This window comes from Macadamia integrifolia, chromosome 12 (assembly GCF_013358625.1).
Source record: "Macadamia integrifolia cultivar HAES 741 chromosome 12, SCU_Mint_v3, whole genome shotgun sequence".
NCBI lineage: Eukaryota > Viridiplantae > Streptophyta > Magnoliopsida > Proteales > Proteaceae > Macadamia > Macadamia integrifolia.
Genome location: NC_056568.1, coordinates 22,166,819 through 22,189,762, shown reverse-complemented (window position 1 = coordinate 22,189,762; position 22,944 = coordinate 22,166,819). Strand labels below are relative to the sequence as shown.

General features: G+C 41.5%; 1 non-coding gene across 1 annotated transcript; it reads right to left on the bottom strand.

Annotated features, from left to right (window-relative positions):
* Window positions 1-20,023: 20,023 nt before the first annotated feature.
* LOC122058552 lies at window positions 20,024-20,130 on the bottom strand. Its single transcript, XR_006133842.1, has one exon. It is a non-coding gene; the product is annotated as a small nucleolar RNA R71 (small nucleolar RNA).
* Between the last annotated feature and the right edge of the window lie 2,814 nt (window positions 20,131-22,944).

Sequence of the window (22,944 nt, the reverse complement as noted above, 5' to 3'; positions counted from 1 at the left end):
ACTCTTTATTTATAGCCTGAACAACTAGAATGGTGGAACCTACACTCTCCTTTGATCCTATTAATCCTAGACCGATTCCTAATGTATTTTCCCATAATTATCCCATCTCCTAAGTAATTTTTCCCATGTCCAGGCATATTGCCACTTCTAAGAATTTCATGAAAATTTCTTGTGCTAGTGTGTCCATTAAGAATTCATTCCTCTTCTGTCCTATCACAGATCTAAAAGTTGATCTTAATATTTTAAAGTAATTGGCTTGACCTATTGCTATTTTCAGATTTCATCATCAATCTCAATTCTATTTGAAACCAGAATGAACAGATGCAATTCCCTTGGTTTCATACAGCAATTTTAGTCCTTATTCCCACAGAAATATCTTTTGTTTGAGCTGAACATTGAAATCTAATTTGCCATAGTTATAAGCTACCAACCTTAGCTTTTTTGCTGCATGCTATGGTCTAGAATGTGGTCAATTTTTATGGCATGAGTTCTTGTGCTAGATTCTTGAACCTGTTAGGTCCATGATATCTATCCATTTGTTTTGCAGTTTGTATCCGTAGCGCTTCCATGAAATATTCTTTAACTACTGGTGGATTATGAATATTGTTGTCACACCCCAATTCCAATAGACCCAACTTACCATTAGGAATACTGACGGTGTGAGTAAGACACGTACTTGTCTTACAAACCTACTAGGATCTCTGATAGTAGTACCTTAAAATTTTCACAATCTCACACCCTAAACCAACATAAGTAGTGGAATCAAAGTATAGTAGCGGAATCATAAAGAAAATGGGGAAAACGTCTACTGATAAAATAATAGCGATAACCGAGTTATTTTGTTACAGTCATCCATGACATATAATATAATCTCAAAATAACAATATACAAGCCACAGTTGTACCCAAGGTATCAAAATATAATGTACAATCTCATGGTGCGGCCTAAGCATAGTGATCACAAGCACAATCTTGATAGTGCTCCTCCCCTTCTGGCATCCACCAGTTGCTCACACCATACTCTAACCCAAAAGATACTAGGTCACCCGCCATTGGCACCACGGCACCTGCATCATCATCTAAAAAGGGGTGTATACATGGGGTGAGCTTTCCAACTCACTCAGTGAGGGGTGGGGTCAAGCACATCCAAGCAATACAATAGCAGTAGTAATTTATGATGCATGATTATAGAAATTAAACACATAGTCCATGATGCTCGTGATGCAGTTCACTTATTTATTATCCACCTAACAACACAAACTAAGTCTGGTAAATGCTACTACGACGCATTAGGCTGTATCCTTCGTCTCAAAACTGCCATCAACTATGTAAGGATACAATCTCTATTTGTGAATAGAATCCTGTAAGTCCCCGTACGCGTCCATGGGTCACCCAGTAGACCCTTGATAACCCTCTCTTGGTAGTCCCGACACCAGTACATCATCAGCCACGCCGGATAGGTTCCTACCTCTGGCAACAATCTTATTGTGCCGTGGGTGTGGGAATCTGGAAAGACACATCGAACATTCCATAATGGGTTATCCAACACCTTAACCCCTATTCATAAGGGTTCATAGCATAGGGAATGATTCCTAACCACATATATGCTTCATGCCTTCATAGTGATACAGTTAGTATGAATTGTGATATAGGCAAGACCTTGGCCACAAAATGTTACCCGAGACCATTTACCTGCTCTAGCATGCATATCACAATTAAATATGGACCATGCGACATTGGTACCAATCATCCGCCACAAAGCGCATCCATTTTCAACTGCAGTCCCGGGGTACACGATACCAACGATACCTTGGCCACAAAGTGTAACCCGTGACTACAACTAACTCTAATGCACATATCCAATGCATGAATGCAACATATATACGACAATCACGACACTGTTACCACCTCGGCCACGCTAGATTCTGTCTCACACACACAACCAAACACATGGTGATCACGGTACCGGTATCACCTTGGCCACACTGGATCCCATCATACATCTCCATATAATTCACATCATAATCGTAGATGACAAATATAACATATCATCATCGCATTTGAGTAATTACAATTAAACATATAATGCTAAGCATGTGAGCAATTTAATAATAATAAACATTCCAAAAATAACACAGTCCATCCCTCACCTAGTTTTCGATTGGGTGTGTTCAGGTTCAAGTACGACCATCAATCGATCAACTTAATTCTGGCTTTAGGGCACATGCGCGTCACTTTCCTAGACACAAGGAAATCGTACATTAGTAAGTATCAGGAATATCAGGAGGGACACACACAAGTCACCTACAAAGGGTACATACACTGTTCCTAAGTGACAGTACTGTCACCGGAAACACCTATCGAAAACAGGGCATTTCCACCATAAATATCAGTCCTGTTTCCAGTGGTGAAGTCAGAGAGCACATAAGGCTCACATGTCCATTGGAAATATGCCACCAAAAAAAAACCCAGTGGATCCAGTGGGCTGTTTTCGATGGTGGTTCAGGGCTGTTAACACATTTTAGGGCTTTCTGGTTCGGGCCTGATCGTAGAGATTTATTCCATGGAGTTTGTAGAGGATGTTCCTAGCTTCATTCTAAGCCAAAAAAATTCCAATTCCATGAAGTCATTTGAGAGATACGTCGATCGAACGATCGAAACCCTAGTTGGTCTTTAGGCAATACATGTTGTCGGAGCTCACCGGGCTTAGTTCGAACTGGTGACAACACCAGGAGGGTAGAACACACATTCTACAACCTCACCATGGTTTATACAATAAGATTCCATCCATATCTAGCTTTATCTCTGTCAAAATGAAGAGAGAGAGTGGTATGGGAGGTTATTCATACCTCTGGCAACAAGGTGGCAGCCGGCACCAAGGTAGGCCTCCAACCTCCTTCTTCCTCTTTTTCTTCTTTCCTCTCCTCTTTCTCTCCTCTCCTACATTGAGCACAAGGGAAATGAGGAAATGAATCCTCATTTCGTAACTTATAACTTAAGTGGACCTTAGGGTCTGTTTGGGTTGGACCTCTTTTGGACCAATTGGGTAAAATGAATTTTGGGCATAAGGACCAGACCATTTAGGTCCATAAAGTGCTCACATCATAAAGAAGGTGTGGACAATGATTTGGGATCATCCGACCCATTTACGATACGAGTGACAGGAACCACAGGCATTGGAACCCCGACAGCAGCCTGTCAACCCACTAAAAACAGGCACCAAATCTAGGCCCATGCTACTTCCAATGGCTTGTTTCCGATGGTCAAGACAGCTCACTGTCTTGATAACTTGCTGTCTCATGGCTGGTCTCGCATAGGTGGTTGCCCTCGGACATGCTCAAGGCTATTCGATAATTTTTTATGCATACTAGAATTCATGTGTAGGGAGTTGGGTCACTTACCATCTGGGATCGGAAAGTATAAATCCCCTCAAGTTAGATAGGCACCAAATGTATGAATATGTGGGATCATCTCTACCCCCTTGGCAATGCGCAGCTGAGAAGTTAGATCGATAGGTCGATCGGTGGGCAAGGCACCCACCAGTCCTTGCTCGCCTGTCGATCTAGGAATCCGACCTGGATTAGCAGGCCAAGGCCTATGGGTAAGGCACCCACCAGTCCTTGCTCACCTGTCTGACCAATAGCTTTGTTTGGACCAGCGGGCCAAGAGTGGCGGGGCAGGTCACCCACTAGTCTTACTCATCGATCAAGCCAGCAGCCCAACCAAGATAGGTGGGCACTGGATTGGTGGGTCTCATCCATTTCCAAGCACCCACCACTTACAAGTGAGATTTTACTACTCTCTCCCACTCTTTATCCTGCCTTAGGAAAACCAACATGGGTCGATTCGACCACATTTTCCATAAATCTAAAGCTCTAAATCATGATTCCAACATAGATCTAAGGTGGATCCAAATTCTAGAGCGTGGATCTTACCTCTTTGCTCAAAAACACCTCAAAACACCAAATCTTCTCTTTAGCTCAAGAGATCAACAAATGCTTCATAAATCTTGCAAGTCTTCCACTAAATCCTTCATAAACAACATATAGAACTTTATTAAACCTTAGATTCACATTCTTAAGAGATCATAGTAAGATCCAAAGGATTTCTACCCAAATTGAAGGGTTTCACTTAGGGTTTCATAAGGGTTTAAGGAATATGACTTTACTCGCCTCAAATCTTAGATCTCAAGATAAGGATCGTTAATCAGGTGTCGAATTCAAGAGATCTGACCTCGACGATGCACAATGATCATCTCCTTCCCCATTTTCTTCTTCCTTCCTCTCTCCTGTTTCTTTTTTTTTCTCTCTTTTTTATTTTTCTCAACTACCATGTAAAACAATAAATGAGGTGAAAGAGAGGTAATAAATGCTATTTATAGTGGTGTAAAATATCTAATGACCAATGTGGTAGGTCACACTAGTGGGTTCGACCCACCTATGACCACCCACCAGTTGGCCAAACCTTAGCCAAAGCATTGAGATTTTCGATGGGGCTCGGTCCTGATATGTATTTTGCCCCTAGTAATAGATTAATACATATACTTGACATAAAATATAGTTACGTACCTTTATTATGCATGCATGGCCTCATGATACATGCAAGTGCACGGCTTGGGCATGTGAACTTTACTAGGCACTGACTCCAACTCATCTGGCCAACCTGAGTTCAAAGTCATCCTTGCCACTATACTCCATAAAGTACCCATCGTGGCTCGCTAGGGACAGGTCCTGTAAGACCAAACTGAACCAACCTAGAAATTAGACCGAGTTTGGAATGTAGGGCTTCACATTTACCCCCCCTTTTTGAAAATTTAATCTTCAAATTTGTAGTACCTTGTTATCCGAAAAGATAAGGATACTGGACTTGGATGTCATTCTCTTTCTCCCAAGATGCTTCCTCAAGCTAATGATTGGCCCATCGAACTTTCACAAAGGTAATAGAGTGATTGCGAAGAGTCTTTATCTTTCGATGTAAGATTTCAATGGGCTACTCTTCATAGGTCATATCAGCTTCTAGACATTCAAGTTCTATGGGTAGTGTCACACCCCACCTCCACTCACCTGAAGGCTGGTGACATAGATACGCACACGTGTCCACCATCCATCCAGGATCCACGATGCAGTACTTTAAGTTCATAAGATTATGAAATGAATTCTAAAATCACATACTTATAATATAAACAAAATATATATCAACTGGTGATTTCTATTGATATTTACCATATTTACACAAAAGAATATTTTCACATCTTAATCATAATTACAGTTATGCCCCCATAGGGCTCCATCTGTTAAGTACAAAAAGAATCAAAAAAAGAAGATGATACTCCCATCCACAGAGTGCTCCAAATGCACAATCATTGCACACGCATCCATCCTCATGTGCAACCAGCTCCTCATTCCAAAGGTCACCTCCGTAGAGAGTCGGGACCTCAATTACAGTTCCCAAAGGATTTCCTGAATCAATATCTAAAAAGGAGCAACAACAGGGGGTGAGATTCCACGAAGCCCAGTGAGGGTAACACACGCAAGCAATCATGACAATCCAAGAAAATGCAACAGTATGAATATTCATGCCCAACCACATCAATATGAATGCAATTATGTGAGTGCAATGACATGATCCATTTATTATCAAGCAATTCTAAGTATGGACACGTCAGGGTAACCAGTTGACTCGTTTAAGTCCAGTGTCACCTCCATCGTCTCTCCGAGATTGTCTGCTTCCAAGTGACTATAGTCTAGTTCACATGGATCCAAACAACCCTAAATCACTTGAACAAGCATGGGCCTACCCCGTAGAGACCTTGCATATAGAAATGGCCGAGGTCAAGAGAGGATTAGCCCAGATATTGCACATGCTCCAAAACCCTCCCAGGACTGATACCATGACCGAACCAGCACCGACTACAGGAGAGTTGGAACAGAATAGAGATATGGGTTATCGTGGGAATTCTTCTCGAGTTGACTCAAGAGAATCGAAGCAAGTCAGGCCAACTGGTCAACAAAGAGTTTCACCCACCTGTTCGAATGGTCAACGAGGAACCTATTCTCAGGTCCCTTCGCCAAAGGTAGTGATTAAAGATGAGGAAGAGGAGTTTGTGTCACATGTACGAATCGAACCTCAGGAGATGGAGAAAGAAAGAAAACTCAAAGAGAAATTGGAAAAGTTGGAAAATCTTATCAAAACAAGAAAGTGTTCGGAAAGTCAAGTGGTGGATTCTGACAAGATGAGTTTCTTTTCTGGGGCAAGGATTCTCGAAAAGTTCAAATGACAGACCGATAGATTTGACGAGTCAGGAGACCCCAAGGCTCATCTCAAAGTCCTCCTCAGCATCACCAAGTCATGGCAGCTTGCTGAAAACCAGATGGGACAAGATTCCATGTTAACCATGTTAGGGCCAGCACTGAGGTGGCTCACACAGTTAGAGTTTGCCCAAACCCAGAATTGGACAACAGTGGTGAAAGCCTTCACCAAGCAGTACTCATACAACACCGAAGTGAATATGAAGCATCAAGAACTTGAGACATTGAGATAGCATCCCAAGGAAGGATTCACCGCCTTCTTAATGAGGTTGAGAGAGAAGGCCACCAAGATGGCAGACCGACCCTCTGAAGCAGAGCAAGTAGAAATGTTGATTAAAAATTTGTCTAAGTATTATTATGATGTAATTTACTACCAACATCTACTGACTTTTGATGCTTTGACAACCACTAGCACACGTGTGCGAAACAAAATCCTAAGGGATGCCCAGTATCAAGGATCCTCCCAAGATGTGGGAAATAACACCAAAGTTGGACAAGAAAAGGATCCCAAAACCAACGTGGTAGGCATGGTCCAACAATCAGTATCACCCATCTCTTCACAACCTTTTATGATACAAGCGGATGCATCTATTCAGAAGGCTCCTCGCCTTCTGATTTGGGAATGCCCGTAGAAGCAGTGTATGAGAAGCTAAAGAAACAAGGATTGCTAGGGACAGTGACTCCAAGGGTAATCAAAAACCCTCCCCCAGCGTGGTATAGGGACCATGAATACTGTGCTTACCACACTCAGAAGGGCACACCACTGAAAGATGTATAGGTCTTCTACATGCAATCCAGGATTTGGTAGAACCTCCCAATGTCAATACCAGTCCACTCCTAGATCATGGAACTGTCAACATGTTGTAAACGATAGATAACAACTAGCAAGATTGGGATCCTTGATTCTTCGATCTAGCTCATCTTAAACTAACTTCGATCCAGCTCATCTTATTAGAGACTCCAAGAAGTACCATATCGGGAGACATAATGAGTGGAAAGAGAAGTTGCTGCTTGTGCAAAGATTGTCCCTTCCTTCGGTGATAGTAGGCCATATCATCAGCTTCGTTAAGGAGGCTTGTTGAAAGGAGTGTAACTCTTTTCGAAGGGCCCTTTGCATATACTACGTAGATAGACACTTCTGTCATCCCTTGCTCTATGATTTTGGGGATCCTTACTCTAGTCGTGTGTGATCCCACTCAACTCATCACACCCAGAGCTCGGAAGAATCACATGAATGCCCGCGCTTATAGGAAAGTCATGAGTCAAAGGACTAAGGTCATGAAGACTCTCGAAAGAGAAGAATTATCAAAAGAAGAATCAGAAGACCAGATATCCGCTATCCCTCCATCATAAACAGGAGGATCCACACCATACCATCAACCTCAACCATACTACCAACATATACCATACCATCAGATTCTGCCATGCCATCAAACTCCACCATACTGTCATCCTTCACCCCCTATTAAGGAGAAGGAACCTCATCATCTTATCACCCCTATCTTCATCATAATACCCTATCTCTTATATCACATCACCTTCATATCACCCCGCCTCATATCCATCATCACCCTCATACCAATCGCGTTCTCAAGGTTCTGTGGATAACCCAAAAGAAAGATAGATGGGTAGAAACGGTTGGAAGGATATACTAGCATTACTAGATTCTCTGAAGATAACCTCATCAATAGGTTCGGTGAATGTCTTTAGAGAAAGTCAAGATGTTGATCCCAATCCTCTGATTCAGACAACTATACCTCAGGAGGACCATCCGGAGACAATTGAAGAAGTCACATATAACCTCCTCGGAGCAGTAACAGCATTGGCAATAGGGGAACAAATCAAAACGCACACCTCCCTAATCCATATAGTGAGTGACACATAAGATGATGAGCTTAAGGACAATGACGATGAGGATGAGAGTGAGGATCAGGATGATGATGATGATGACTCTGATTCCCAAAGTGATGATGAGAACCAGGACTGGGATGACAGTGATTACCAGGTACTGTGGAATAATAATGAAGTTGAATCTGGGTATTATTCACCCAGAAATCCTAGAGGATATTCTTTTTATGCAATCGATGAAGATGACACAATGATTGGCCCCACAAATGCTATCCAATCGACACTCATAATCCGTATGGGGGTGTATGAACCCACATCAGAATCAGAAAGTAGTGAGGATCTTGAAGAGCTCAGAAAACTCTTTAAATTTAATCTGGCTGATCCCGTAGTGAAACTCAGAAAATGGATGACTGACATCCATTGGAAATTGGATACAATGGTGCAACATTTGGATGAAAAAAGCAAGATGTTAGGAGAAGTAGTCATCAGTGAATGCTACTATGCTGAACAAATGGGAAACCTTGAAGAAATAGGGGAAGAAGATGCATTGGAAGAGGCAGGGGATATTCCATGGCTTTCCAGCTCAGTCTAGAAGTTGCGAGCTAGGGCTCTTGATATCTATGGAGGACCTTGACTTCCCACCCCAAGCAGGGAAGGAGAACCTATCAAATAGAATAATGTCAGCACCACTGAAGAGATAGCAGTGACCTTTCTGGAAGAAGAAAAGGCCCTTTGCCACATCTACTCATCCATCAAGCCATGGACCCACTCCTGAATTGGACAAGCATTGGAGAGAACTCAATTTTACTCATGCTGCTGAGTCAACCAACTTAAATATCCTTGATAAAAGCATCAAGTCAGCCATCGAGTCTATAGTTGAGTCTATTGTCGAGTCTTCTGTATATGATTACGTGTCTGTCTTCCTTCGTGAGGAAAGTCCAAAGTTTGTTTATGTCGAGTCTGTTACTCCTTTTATGAATGAAATTTCTGATTCCGAGTATGACTTGCCTCCTTTTCTGATGATGATCTTAATAAATATCATGATCTAATATAATAATGCAAACCAAAGAAAGCCCAACCCATCCATGCCGGGGTTTTTAATTTAGGAACCAACTAATGCCCTCGAGAGGTAAGAATTGGTACTACCATGGATGATGACGAAGCAGAATAGATGATCAGTCTTCTGAAAGAGTTCACTGAAGTCTTTGCCTTGTGTTATGAGGATATTCCTAGGATAGACCACAATATCGTGCAACATCATTTGCCAACCTACCCTGGGGCAAAGCCTGTCAAGCAGAAGCTCAGAAGAATGCATCCAGAATGGAGTGAGAAGATTAAAGAAGAAGTCGAGAAGCAGTGGAATGCAGAATTTCTAGAAGTGGTGAAGTACCCCCAATGGTTGGCTATCATAGTACCAGTACCAAAGAAAGATGACAGGGTACGAATATGCATAGATTTATGAGATCTTAACAAGATGAGCCCTAAGAATGACTTCCCACTACCTCACATTGATGTATTGGTTGACAACACAGTGGGCATGCCTTGTTATCATTTATGGATGGGTTCTCAGGATACAATCAAGTGAGCATGCACCCAGAGGATCATGAAAAGATAGCCTTCACCACTTCATGGGGAACCTATTGTTACAAGGTGATGCCATTTGGACTAAAGAATGCTGGGGCAACTTATCAGAGAGCGGCAATAGCCATACTGTATGACATGATGAGCAAAGATGTAGAAGTCTATGTGGACGACATGATAGTGAAGTCAAGGGATCGGTAGGGGAATATTCCCACACTAAGATGATTCTTTGAAAGGATAAAAAAGTATCAACTAAAATTGAATCCTTAAAAGTGTGTATTTGGGGCAAGGGTAGAAAAATTATTGGGATTCTTTATGAGTGAAAGGGGCATCGAAGTTGACCCTATCAAGATCAAAGCAATCCAAGAAATGCCCATACCTCGCACTGTGAAGCAGATACTAGGATTTCTGGGCCACATCTAGTATATCAGCAAGTTCATAGCTCAACTGACTACAATTTGTGAACCAATCTTCAAGCTATTGAAGAAGGATCAGCCCACAGAATGGAATGACCAATGCCAATAAGCTTTCGATAAAATAAAAGGAAATCAGTATTAACACCATTGGTGGGGAGAGAACCACTTCTGTTGTACTTATCAATGGAAAAATATTCCATGGGCTCATTGCTAGCACAAAAGGAGACAAAGAAGGGGGTAGAGCATGCCATATACTACCTCATTCAAAAGTTCTTGGAGTATGAAACACGGTACGCGTCTTTGGAAAGAACTTATACTGCACTGATTTGGGCAACAAAAAGGCTATGACACTACATGGTAGCTTATCCGGTACGTTCGATCTCAAAGATGGATCCAATGAAGTACCTCTTTGAGAAACCAGCTCTAACAGGAAGGATGGCTCGATGGTTACTATTGTTGTCAGAGTTTGACATCACCTATGTCGCTCAGAAGTCTATCAAGGGGCAAGCTATAGCCTATCATTTGACTGCCCACTCCACAAAAGATGGAAGAGCCTTGGATGATGTCTTCCCAGATGAAGAAATCACAGTATTAGAAGAAGACATAGCTAATGAATGTCATTTGTTCTTTAATAAAGCAGCTAATCAAAAGGGGTGTGGTGCAGGAATATTACTTGTCACTCCTGACAGCCTTCACTTGCCTTCATCATTCTGCCTCGATTTCCCCTGTACCAACAATATTGCCTAATATGAAGCTTGTACCTTGGGACTAGAGACAGCCCTGACCATTGGGGAAAGAAGGATCAAGGTGTATGGTGATGCATCCATTGTTATCTGTCAGACGTAAGGAAAGTGGAAGACCAGAGATGAGAAACTGAAGCCGTATCAAGAACATCTAGAAGAAGTGATTAGGCAATTTGAGAAGATCTCGTTCAAGTACTTCCAAAGGGATAACAATTGTTGATGCCCTTGTAACCTTGGCTTCCATAGTAGAATGTAACCCTATGGCTAGGGTCCGGCCATTCTTAGTAGAACAAAGAAGCAGGCCCAATTATCAAAATTCGGTGAACTCTCTCACTATAGATGGTCGGTTTTGATTTGCTCACATAGTGGACTTCATCAGGGAAAGGAAGTTCCCTATCGAAGCTATAGATAGAGAAAATTAATTTCTAAGAAGATATGCGACCCAATTTATTCTTCAAGTGGATTTGTTATACAAGAGATCCTATGATGAAATAAAATTGCTGTGTGTGGATGAAGAGCAAGCTACAACCGTCATGAAGGAAATTCATCAAGGCCTCTGCAGACCCCAAATGAATGCCAAGATGCTAGCAAAGAAGATTCTCACACTGGGATACTATTGGAACATAATGGAAGCAGATTGTATGAGTTTTGTCAAGAAATGCCATAAAATGTCAAATATTTGCCAATATCACATCCCACCAATGGAATTATACTCACTCCGTTCTCCTTGGCCATTCTCTACTTGGGGCGTTGACATCATAGGGAAGGTCAGCCCCAAAGCATCCAATGGTCATGAGTTTATTCTGGCAGCCATTGATTATTTCAGCAAGTGGGTAGAAGCTCAATCACATGCAATCCTCACATTTTCCAAGGTGGTAAAATTCATCCAAGAAAACATCATTTGTCGATATGGAGTGCCCCAAGAGCTGATATCGGATCAAGGATCCCATTTCAAGGGAAAAACTGACAAGATCTGCATAAAGCTCAGTATCAAAAGGAACCGCTCTATCACTTACAGGCCGCAGACTAATGGGGCAGTAGAAGCAGCTAACAAGAATATCATGGTCAAGTTACAAAAAATGGCTGAAACACACAGGGAGTAGGCAGATAAGTTGCCACTTACGTTATGGGCATATTGGACCTCTATAAGGTCCTCGACAGGAGCAACTCCTTTTTCCTTGATATATGGGGCTAAGGTAGTCTTACTCATGGAAATCCTAGTACCATCCTTAAGGGTACTGCTTGATAGTCAGTTACCTAAAGGAGAATGGGTGAAGGCCAAACACGACAGCTCAACTTTCTTGATAAAAGACGTATAAAGGTCATGGATAATCTAAAGAAATATCAACTAAGAATGGAAAGGGCCCTCAACAAAAATGTGAAGCTCCATCACATAGAAGAAGGTGAGCTTGTTCTTCATGAACAAAGAGCCCCAATTCATGACCCAATAGGAAAATTCAGGCCCAGTTGGAGTGGCCCATTCACTATCAAAGAAATTCTACCAAGCAAGGTTGTGAAACTCATGGACCTCAAAGGCGAAGAATTACCCAGACTGGTCAACATGGATCAACTCAAGAAATATTATATTTGAAAGGGTGAATAGCCTGAACTACGCTAAACCTTAAGAGGAAACGTTGGCAACTCGACATGTGCAAGTGCGGTCTCAACAATCTCAACGCAATAAATTGGTTCCACGATTAATAATCAAGGTATCTAAAAAGATCATTATAGCTCATGTTCCCCAAGAATCGCCATTTGGTATATAAGGCCATTTTTTTTTTTTACTGTCATTCACCTATGGTCCTCCAAATTCTTATCCAAAATTCCATCTCCAAAAATTCGCCATCCGGCACCAGTATATCAAGGCCAGTTCATTCCCCATCCTTGATTAGTCAAAAAAAAAAAAAAAAAAAAAGGATCTTGATGCAACAATGGTAAAGGTTTGGTTGTGTCAATAGCTAATGAATGATACTTTGAAAAATCATCACATCTCCTCTTTGTTTGTGATTATTGCAGGAAAGGTCATGGGCTCTTTGGATGAGACATTGAGAATATGGACCTTGGACATAAACATAATGGCACCAGAACTGCTAGAATCAATGAATATATCAAAGCTCAGTCAGATTGGGTGTGTAGAATTACATCACAATTGACTCTGACAGGTGCCTCAACACTGGGATACTAATCTTCTCATATTTCAGTTTGGGTTACTTGAGATCTGCCCAAATCTTGAAGAACTGTTTGTATGCTATCTCCACCTAGGGGTAGGTTGATTCAACCATCTTTGAAGAAAGACAACTTAGAGGAAATTCAGGATTTCTTCGAATGGCAAAAGCAGGAAATAAAGAAATTCATTAGATATGGGAAGATTGATATTTTTAAGATGTCCAGGATCTTCAACCGCTATCTATCACTAGAAGGAATCTATTAGTAAAAATCATAAGATATTTATCTACTTTGCATGATAGCTCGCTATATTCTCCAAACTCCCAAACGTGGGGCACCAATTGTTCTGATAGAAGTAGTAAAGCAATTGAAGGAAGGAGGTGATATCATCCCCACGGTCCTTGCAAAGACCCTTAAGGGATTTGATGACATGAGTCATAGCCATAGATTTGGACTTAATCATTATCAAGGAAGTCCTGCTATTTTTCAACTTTGGCTACTTGAGAAACTGAAATTAGCCGGGCCATTAAATGAATGCCAAATCGGAGCTCTTTGCTACCAAGACAAGAGGGAAGTCCTAGAATTTAAGCTCATTGTTGATTGGGAAGAGTACCTACAAGGAAGTACTACAAAGGATATTGCATGGAGATGCCCATGGTGGCCACAAGAGGATTTTCTAATGAAGACCCTTGGATGCAACTATGTTAGGTTGATGGGATTGACTCATAAATCCTTTTACTTGCCCACTTACATCAGCCCATAGTATAGACTGGAAGCAAGGGACCCAGAGGAATTGGTGAAGTTCTACCCACCCCAAGAACTGTCTCCCCACATTGTTACCTACCTATCCTGTCTATGGCAGGAAACTTATTTCCATTCTATGTAATTTACTTGGTAGTAAAGTGAGGTGATATTTGGATTTTCATGTTATTCTGATTATTCTAATGAAGACTTGAGTTACGGAATTAATCGTGCCTAAAAATTCAAACTCATAAATAAAGGAGATTTTCTTTATGCTAAAGATAGATTTCTATTCATAAAATGCTAAGTCTGACAATACAAAAAAAGGAATAAAACATGGGGAGGGAAAAAGAAAAAGAAATAAGATATACATATGCTTATGTTTGCAGGAACTACAAGAGCAGGTCCCTAAGAATCAAAATCATCAACCGGGCTGTACTCGGGGTCATCCTCAGGGAACATTGAGGAGCTAGCAGGTGCCAATCCCCGAGTTTACCATCCTCTGAGTAAGATCCTGAATCTGAATGCTACATCGGGCAAGCTCTTGTTGGCAAGAGTTGACTTGTCTCCTTAAGGCAGCATTCTCCCCTTCCTAGGAAATATAAGGATTGGTCAAAATAAGAGCAAATAAAGAAAAAGGACAAGGTTAGAGAAGGGATGATACCTTATCAAGCACCACCTCACACAAACTCTGGTGCATTCTCCTAATCTCAGCATAGGTCTCCGGAGACACCTGATGAAGACCATGTCAGCCAAAAGAAGCTAAAAAATAGTCAAATGAGAAGTGGTTGGATACTCACAAAGTCATATAGAATGGGCAGCCCAAGAGAAGCATCTCTATCCAGTCTACGTTCTAGGAGCAGAGACACTGGGATGGGCTGCATTAGGATAAGACCAACTTGGGAAACAATAAAAGGGGACAGTGGCCATGTTGTGAGAACCACCTGCAACAGTGGAAGGCCCAGTATGGGAAGAACTAGTAGTATACAATTGCGGCCGGAAAGAAGAAGGGGCCCCATGCCGTGTCCTCCACTGAAAGAACATCAATTAAAGCAATAAAAAAAGGATTTGAGGTATGAAAAGGATATTCAAGAAGGGAAACATACCACTGGGCCTCTGGGATCAAAAGGAGTACAAACTGTCTCTTCCTCGATGAAGGTCCCATAATCCTTATTCTGGTCTAGGAAGGAATCATCCTATATTCCTTCAGCCAATCCCTCAATTTGATCCATAGGGATGCACTCTGGGTGATGCATGGTAGGTGGAGGAAGACAAGGAGGGAAGTGTATGATAGAATCGGACCACTGGAGGGTGACCCGCTCTCTGAAATACCAAGCATGGCTCTAGAGACCTCTGAATAGAGCCAGGCTCTCTGTTAAGTGCCTGGCCCGAGCAACCTCACCAAGGTCAGTAAACCTAAGATGCCAAAATGGCCTCCAAGTAACCTGCAAATTTAGAAGAAATATGCACAGCACAAGACAAAGGAAAATTCAATGTCAAACATGACTTACCTCTGTAAGCCCATTCAAAAGAGAACAAGAAGTGGTCCCTGGAGGATGGCGGGGGCCCCCGAGTACCTGACCGTTTCTCCATTGTGGCTATGGGGAAGAACAATGCTTGAGGAGCCTCCAGTATAGGGGCCATAGTCTCCAAGTGTTCATAACACCAGGGCTGATTCAAAAAATCAAAGTAAGGAAGTGCAACCAAATGAAAGGAAAGTTGTGCATGGATAAAAACCTAAAAATAAAAATGAATAAAAAAATAAAATAAAATAATAAATGAATGAAATGAAATGAAATGAAATGAAATAAAAAGACTCACCCATGTGCCCCATACGGAGTTACATATGTGACCCCGAATCCTCTAAAGCGTCTGTCTAATATAGCAGTCTGCGGGATCGTCGTCCCCCTGAGATGAAGTACTTTAACTCTCTGTGCCATCTAGCCGAAGTCCTCTAAGAGTCCTTCTTTCTTTTCTCGGCCATAATTTTCAAATTTTAGGGAACCCCAAGAAATACCATAATTTACAAAAAATCCCAAAAAGATTTCAAATTCTCCAAATAGCTCCCTCCTCAAGAACTTTGAGGATCTTCCAAGAGAGGATGAAGATCTTCGAAGAACTTCAAAGAAAACTCGAAGATCTTTGAAGGAAAATTTGGAGAAACCCAAAAAAATGTGAAGAACTTTGAACGATCTTTGATTCTTCAAGGAAGTACCAAAAACTTGAGCTCACCCACTCACAACTCGTACTCAACCTAGAAAAATTGGAATGAGAAATGAGTAAGGGGGCCATTTTATGGTTAAAAATTCGTTTTCTCAAAAAAAAAAAACTTTTTTTAAGGTTCCAATTCCAAGGTGTAACTCAAAGATTCTTACCACAAGATTCAAGATGCAAATCAAATTGAAATGGAAAGTAAAACTCAAAGAAAATTCATGTGGTAGATACAATTTACATCACTTTCATGTGAAAGATGAAAACCAAATTCAAGTGGAAAGTGAAATTCAAAGCAAATTCATGTGGTATATAAAATTTACATCATATTCGTGTGAAAGATGAAAACCAAATTCAAGTGGAAAGTGAAATTCAAAGCAAATTCATGTGGTAGATAAAATTTACATCACATTCATGTGAAAGATGAAAACCAAATTCAAGTGGAAAGTGAAATTCAAAGCAAATTCATGTGGTAGATAAAATTTACATCACATTAATGTGAAAGGTGAAAGTCAAATTCATGTGGAAAGTAAAAAATTCAAATCAAATTCATAAAAAAAAAAAAAAAAAAGAGAGAGAAGAAGCAAAAACAAATCAAAGATTCTAATCCAAAGGTTCAAATTCAAGAATCTCAATCAAAGGACAAAAAGCAAAAATCAAGAAAATAAAGAATCTTATTAAACCGGCCCAGGTTCCCTAATCTCATTAAACTGGCCCCAGATGGCCCAACCTCATTAAACCAGCCCCAGGTGGCCCAATCTCATCAAACCGGCCCCAGGCGGCCTAATCTCTTTGAATCGGCCCCAAGTGGCCCAATCTCATGGTCAATTCCATGGACTAGCAGAAGGAAGCCCAGCCCAGGAAGAACAATTTCAAGCACTAACATCTTCTGCGAGGAAGGGCTCAAATCTCTGCAAATGATGACTCAAGAACAATTTCAAGCACTAACTTCTTCTGCAGGGAGGGCTCAAATCTCTGCAAATGATGACTCAAGAACAATTTCAAGCACTAACTTCTTCTGCAGGGAGGGCTCAAATCTCTGCAAATGATGACTCAAGAATGAATACAAGTAGTAACATCTTGTGCAGGGAGGGCAATGGTTCAACATCTTCAAACAGGATTGAAAGGGTTCAAATTTCTTTCCTGCAGTCGGCAGCCCAGGTAAGATCCTAAACTTTAGAGTAGTTAAGAGATATTACCTGTTGCATTTTCAACTCCGTCATTGATGAGCAAGATGGCAACAGTACATGCTCTGGGAGACAAAATGTGGTCATTCTTTTCTTTGCCCTTTGGCTATTGGCACAGGCCTCTGCCAAAGAGGGGCATTCTATAGACACCCAATTTTGTCACCCTCCCTCAGCTATGATGAATTATGGATCGTGAACGCGATCGCTCACTTTTGATCAACAGAGATGACAATTGACTGAGGCAACCTAACCCAGAAGCATTATATACTCACCCAAAAACCCTAAAAATCCCATATGATTATGAATTTTTATATACGAAGGAATCTGGTCCAAAGCAACCATACAGATGCATAGTACTCAGAATTATGATTCCAAAGATATATGGTACATCAAAATTGGACCATCGGATCCCTGCAATCATTCCCAGAAGTTACTCCATGAGTGCCCAAACCCCGCCCATGTAAGCCCCCACACCTTGCCTTGAGTGCCCAAACCCCACCCATGTAAGCCCCCACACCTTGCCTTGAGTGCCCAAACCCCACCCATGCAAGCCCCCACACCTTGCCTTGAGTGCCCAAACCCCACCCATGCAAGCCCCCAACACCTTGCCCTAAGTGCCCAAACCTAGCCCACATATGCACCAACCTTGCCCAACATTGTGCGTCCTAATACACACCATTGGGCTTTGTGAGCCCCGTGTGCCCCAGCACCCCCGCTAAATCCCCAGTGCCCCCTATTGTAACCCCATGTGCACCAGCCCAAACCCCTCGAGGCCCCGACGGCCCTGTCGATGATTAGGATCCTCATTCCGATGACCAAATGTGAAGAGATTCCTTCTTCACCTACTTGTGTACTCTGCATTGCCCCGCTAGTGTACCCTACACCACGACCTCCCATTGGCCAAAAAATGCATCTTTTCATCTCATTGGCCCAAGAAGGTATCTCTACACCTTATGGGCCAAAGAAATTCACCCTTCACCCCATTAGTTCAAAAGTTCACTTTTTTACCCCAATGGTTTAGAAAATTCACTTCTTAACCCCACTGGCCAAGGAAATTCCCTTTTCCTCCCCATTGGTCCAAAACATCCATAAATACCCCCCCCCTCAATTGGTTTTACACACTTAAGCCTCTTAGTGACACCCCTTATAGAGAAGCTCTGCCCTCTCTCCTCCCATCCCCCCTTGAGGTTCTTCAAGTCTTCGGAGGATCTTCATAAGATCTAAAGTATTCTTTGGGCCTTCGAAGTTCTTCAATCATCTGCTTTTTTGAGTGGGCATTTTGTGTAGGAGAAACTTTGCTTTAGTCTCCCCCCCTTTGAGGTTCTTCAAGTCTTCAAAGCTATCTTCATAAAATCTGAAGTGTTCTTTGGATCTTAGAAGTGTTCTTCGGGCCTTCGAAGTTCCTTAGTCATTTAAGTTTTGTAAGCCCTCCCATAGCTTATTCCTAGCAGAATCTCTACCGGAGTGTCACCTCAGCCTAGCCCTCCTATAGCCTATCCCTAATGGAAGCTTTGTTGGAGTGCCACCTCAGCCTAGCCCTCCTATAACCTATCCCCAATGGAAGCTCTACCAGAGTGTCACCTCATCTTAACCTATCCCTAGCAGAAGATCTGCCGGAGTGCCACCTCAGAGTGCCACCTTAACTAGAATCTAGAAGTAGCCCATCCCTAGCGGAAGCTCTGTCGAATTGACACTTCAACCTAAGCCCGGAAGTAACCTTCCCTAGCTGAAGCTCTGTTAGAATTAAAACCCAAAAGTAACCGTTCCTAGCCAAAATTCTGTCTGAATATTACCACAGTCAACATCTCTCAGAAAAAGAAGTTAAAGGTCGAGACCATCTTCCCCTAAGCCAAGAGAATCTGTAAGAAAGCTCGTGCCAACCCTAATCGGGGGTCCACCCCTCTTGACCCGAAATCGGGGTAAAGCTCAGGTATAATTTCTCAACCAAATTAGCATAATGTAGACTTTATATTAACCTTATTTTAGTGTACATAATTATTTAAATTTAGTCAATGTATATATGTGTGATAACTTAGCCATGCATACGAAATAGGAATATTGTGGAAAATATTCGTTCTTAAGCATCTAGTAGGAAGACCCGTTGAACCGGGTAGATTGGGTGCCTAACACTTCCCAACTCTACAACCTGACATGTAACCTAAATCTCTGGACCAGACCAACTTTTGGGCCATTTTCTCAGGAATTTGGCCCACCCCCGAGTCCTAGGCCCATAATCCTAGGTGGCGACTCCAAACCCTTTTGCAAGATCCCTATCCCCCCCGTAGTGGACCATCATCAAATCGCTATCTCACACTTACGAAATAGGTCCCTATGTATCTCTGAGTGGCGGTATAGTGGTGCGGGGCCCACGGGTAAGTACACATGACACACCCCTCCCCAAGAAAGAGAAAGAGAAGAGAGAGGGCCCAATGCATAAAGTCTCTTCTTTCTCCCCACAAATGAGAAGAGAGGTCTTTTTTCAACCGCTACTCTCACAAGCAGCCCAACCTTCCTGCATAGTTCTACCATAAGCCCAGGGCAATAATTTTGGAGCTCAAATCTCAGTACATCACCATGTTGCCCCACTTCCATGGGCTGAGCTCTAAGGATGCATACCTATTTCTAAGGGAATTTGAAGAGGTATGTGTCCTAATAAAGATCCAACAACTTTCTAATGATGTTGTTAAGCTTAGGTTCATCACTTTTGCATTAAAAGACCAAGCTAAGAAGTGGTTATATGGGTTACCCATAAATTCCATAACCACATGGGAACACTTCACAATTGTCTTCCTCAAGAAGTTTTTTCCAACTCACAAGACCAATAAGCTTAGGAGTGATATCCTTTAACTTAGGCAAAAGCCTAGTGAGTCTTTTTCCAAACTTATAAAGAGATTCAAGGATCTACTCCAAGAATGCCCTCACCATAGCCTAGACTCATGGTATTTATGTCAAATAATTTATGGGGGTATTGATTACACAACTAAACAAATGATAGAATCTATGTGCCCTGGGGGATTCACATCCTTCACAGATAAAGGAAAGGCATGGGAATTCTTACTTGACTTAGCTAACAAAATCCATGAGTGGGAATCAACCCAAGAGAGTGAAAGAACCATAGGAGGAAAAGGATATTTTGTGGATGGGTTAGTAATCAAGGAAGCCCACTTGGATAGCCTTATCAAAAGGATTGAGGCTATTATTCCTAAAGAGCCATCATCAGTCAATATGGTTAAGATTTGTAGTTGGTGCCAGTCTCCGGGACATGTTATAGAAAAATGCCTCAACACCTCTTTGGGCATTTCCAATGACCGTGTTAATGCCTTATATCAGAATAATCCACATAGTAACACTTACAATCCAAGCAGGGCCTTCTAATTTCCATAACCAAAGTCAAACTGTACCCCAAAGGCCTCCCTTTGCACAATAGCCTTTTGCCCAAAATAGTTTTCCTAGGCCAAATGTAGGACCTTAGGCTAGTTTCCTTAGGCCCCCTCTCCTATCATCTTATCAGCAACTCCCTAGTTTTACCAACACTGGAGAGGCAAGCAGAATAAGTGACTTGGAAAAGAATACGACCCTCCTCATGACAAGCCATCAAAATCTTACGAGAGAACTCTCCCAAGTTGTATCAATTTTGCTTGAGAGGGAGAAAAGAACGTTGCCCAGTCAACCAGAGCCAAACCGTAGGCATCATCATGTTAGTTCACAAGCACCAACTAAGCATCACCGAATGTGGTACAAGGTCAGACCCAACAAGGGCCCTCCAACCAATGTCATGCTGTTTATGCCCTTAGGAGTGGCCAAGAGCACCAACAGAGTGTTCCTAAATCCTTCCCATCTATCACTCCTGTTAACTCTCCTTCTGTTGAGAACACAAATGTGCCTCTTATTCCAGGTTTATTTGATGAACCTAAAGCTACTAAAGATGATTTGGTTGAGGAAACCAAAATTGATTCTTCTGAAAAAGAGCAAATCCCTAATAGTCCTTATGTTCCCCCTATCCCCTTTCCTAATCGCTTAGTAAACAACAAGAAAACTACTTCCATGGACAAGATTTTAGAAGTCTTCAAAAAGATAGAAGTGAACATCCCTCTTTTGGATGCCATATCCTAAATCCCCGCCAATGCAAAGGTCCTGAAAGATTTTTGTACTCATAAAATTATCATTAGTGGGCCCAAAAATGCGTTCTTAGTAGGTAACATTAGTTTCATAATTACTCAGCCTATAGCTGCCAAGTATAAGAATCCAGAGAGCCCTACCATACCTTGTGTTATAGGCAACACCTACATTGATCATGCCTTCCTTGACCTTGGCACAAGTGTAAATCTTTTGCCTTATCATATGTATAAGCAACTAGGATTGGGAGAATTGAAAGCCACTAGAACTTCTCTTCAGTTGGTAGATAGGTCTGTTAAGATTCCTAAAAGAATGGTTGAGGATGTCTTATTTGAGGTGGGGGAATTTATTTTCCCTGTTGATTTCATTGTGTTAGATACCAAGCCCTTCTCAATTAAGGATTAGATCCCAATAATTCTAGGAAGACCATTCCTGGCTACCAATAATGCATTAATCAATTGCCGGAATGATTTCTTAAGGTTATCTTTTGGCAACCAGACTGTTGAGTTTAACATATTTAGGATAGGCAAGCAACCACATATGGAAGAAGAGATCAATATAATTGACGATTTTTTAGATTTTTTTGATGATTTAATTACCAACTTTGATATTGATTTTAATTCAGAATTCCAAAAGTGTATGGATGAGTTGGATGATAATAGTGTAAATTTCTTTTCTGAAGACTTTGAGTCTTCAGACACTTGTGGAGCCTTAGGACCCATTTCTAATTCCATTCCCAAACCTTCCATAGTTGAGCCCCTTTAGCAAGATCTTAAAGAGTTACCATCTAATTTGAGGTATGCTTTCCTAGGGCCTAACCAAACTCCTCCAGTAATAATTTCTTTAGATTTGACTTCTAGCCAGGAGAAGGGATTACTCACTATGTTAAAAGACAATAAGGAAGCCCTAGGTTGGACCATGACTGACATCAAAAGGATAAGCCCTTCTATTATGTAACAACATATACATCTTATAGAGGATTCCAAACCATCCACGAAACCCCAAAGAAGAGCTAATCCAGTGATGATGGAAGTCATTAAGAAAGAGATCCTAAAGTGCTTGGATCATAGAATAATTTATCTAATTTCTGATTAGACAACGGGTAAGCCCAGTTCACATAGTGCCCAAGAAGTCTGGTGTTACTGTAGTTCCCAATGCCAATAATGAACTAATTCCAATCCGTGTTCAAATAAGGTGGAGAGTGTGCATAGACTATAGGAAACTTAATGCTGCAACCTGGAAGGACCACTTCCCATGGCTTTTGGCTAATGATCATACCATTCGGTTGCTTGACATATGAAAGTAAAAACTTTGATTAAAGTACCCATCTTGAACCATAAAAACCTTGTTGAGAAAAGAAGAAACAAGCCTGTGTCTTGAGGTGGGACTCTCTTTTGAAAAATAAGAAACCTTTGTTTTACAGTGTTGGACCACATGTAAGTCTGTGGGTTCCCTATACTCTTGATTTGGGGTTGAGACTTTCTTTTTAGAATGGCACAAGTTTACAAATACACAATTTTAAATGTAATGTGAAAAGCGATATAAATGAAAAGTAAGAGTTGATTTCCTTAGAACTAGAAAGACATTATGCCTCAGGAAGCATGGTGTCTTGATCGAAATTCTTAGGG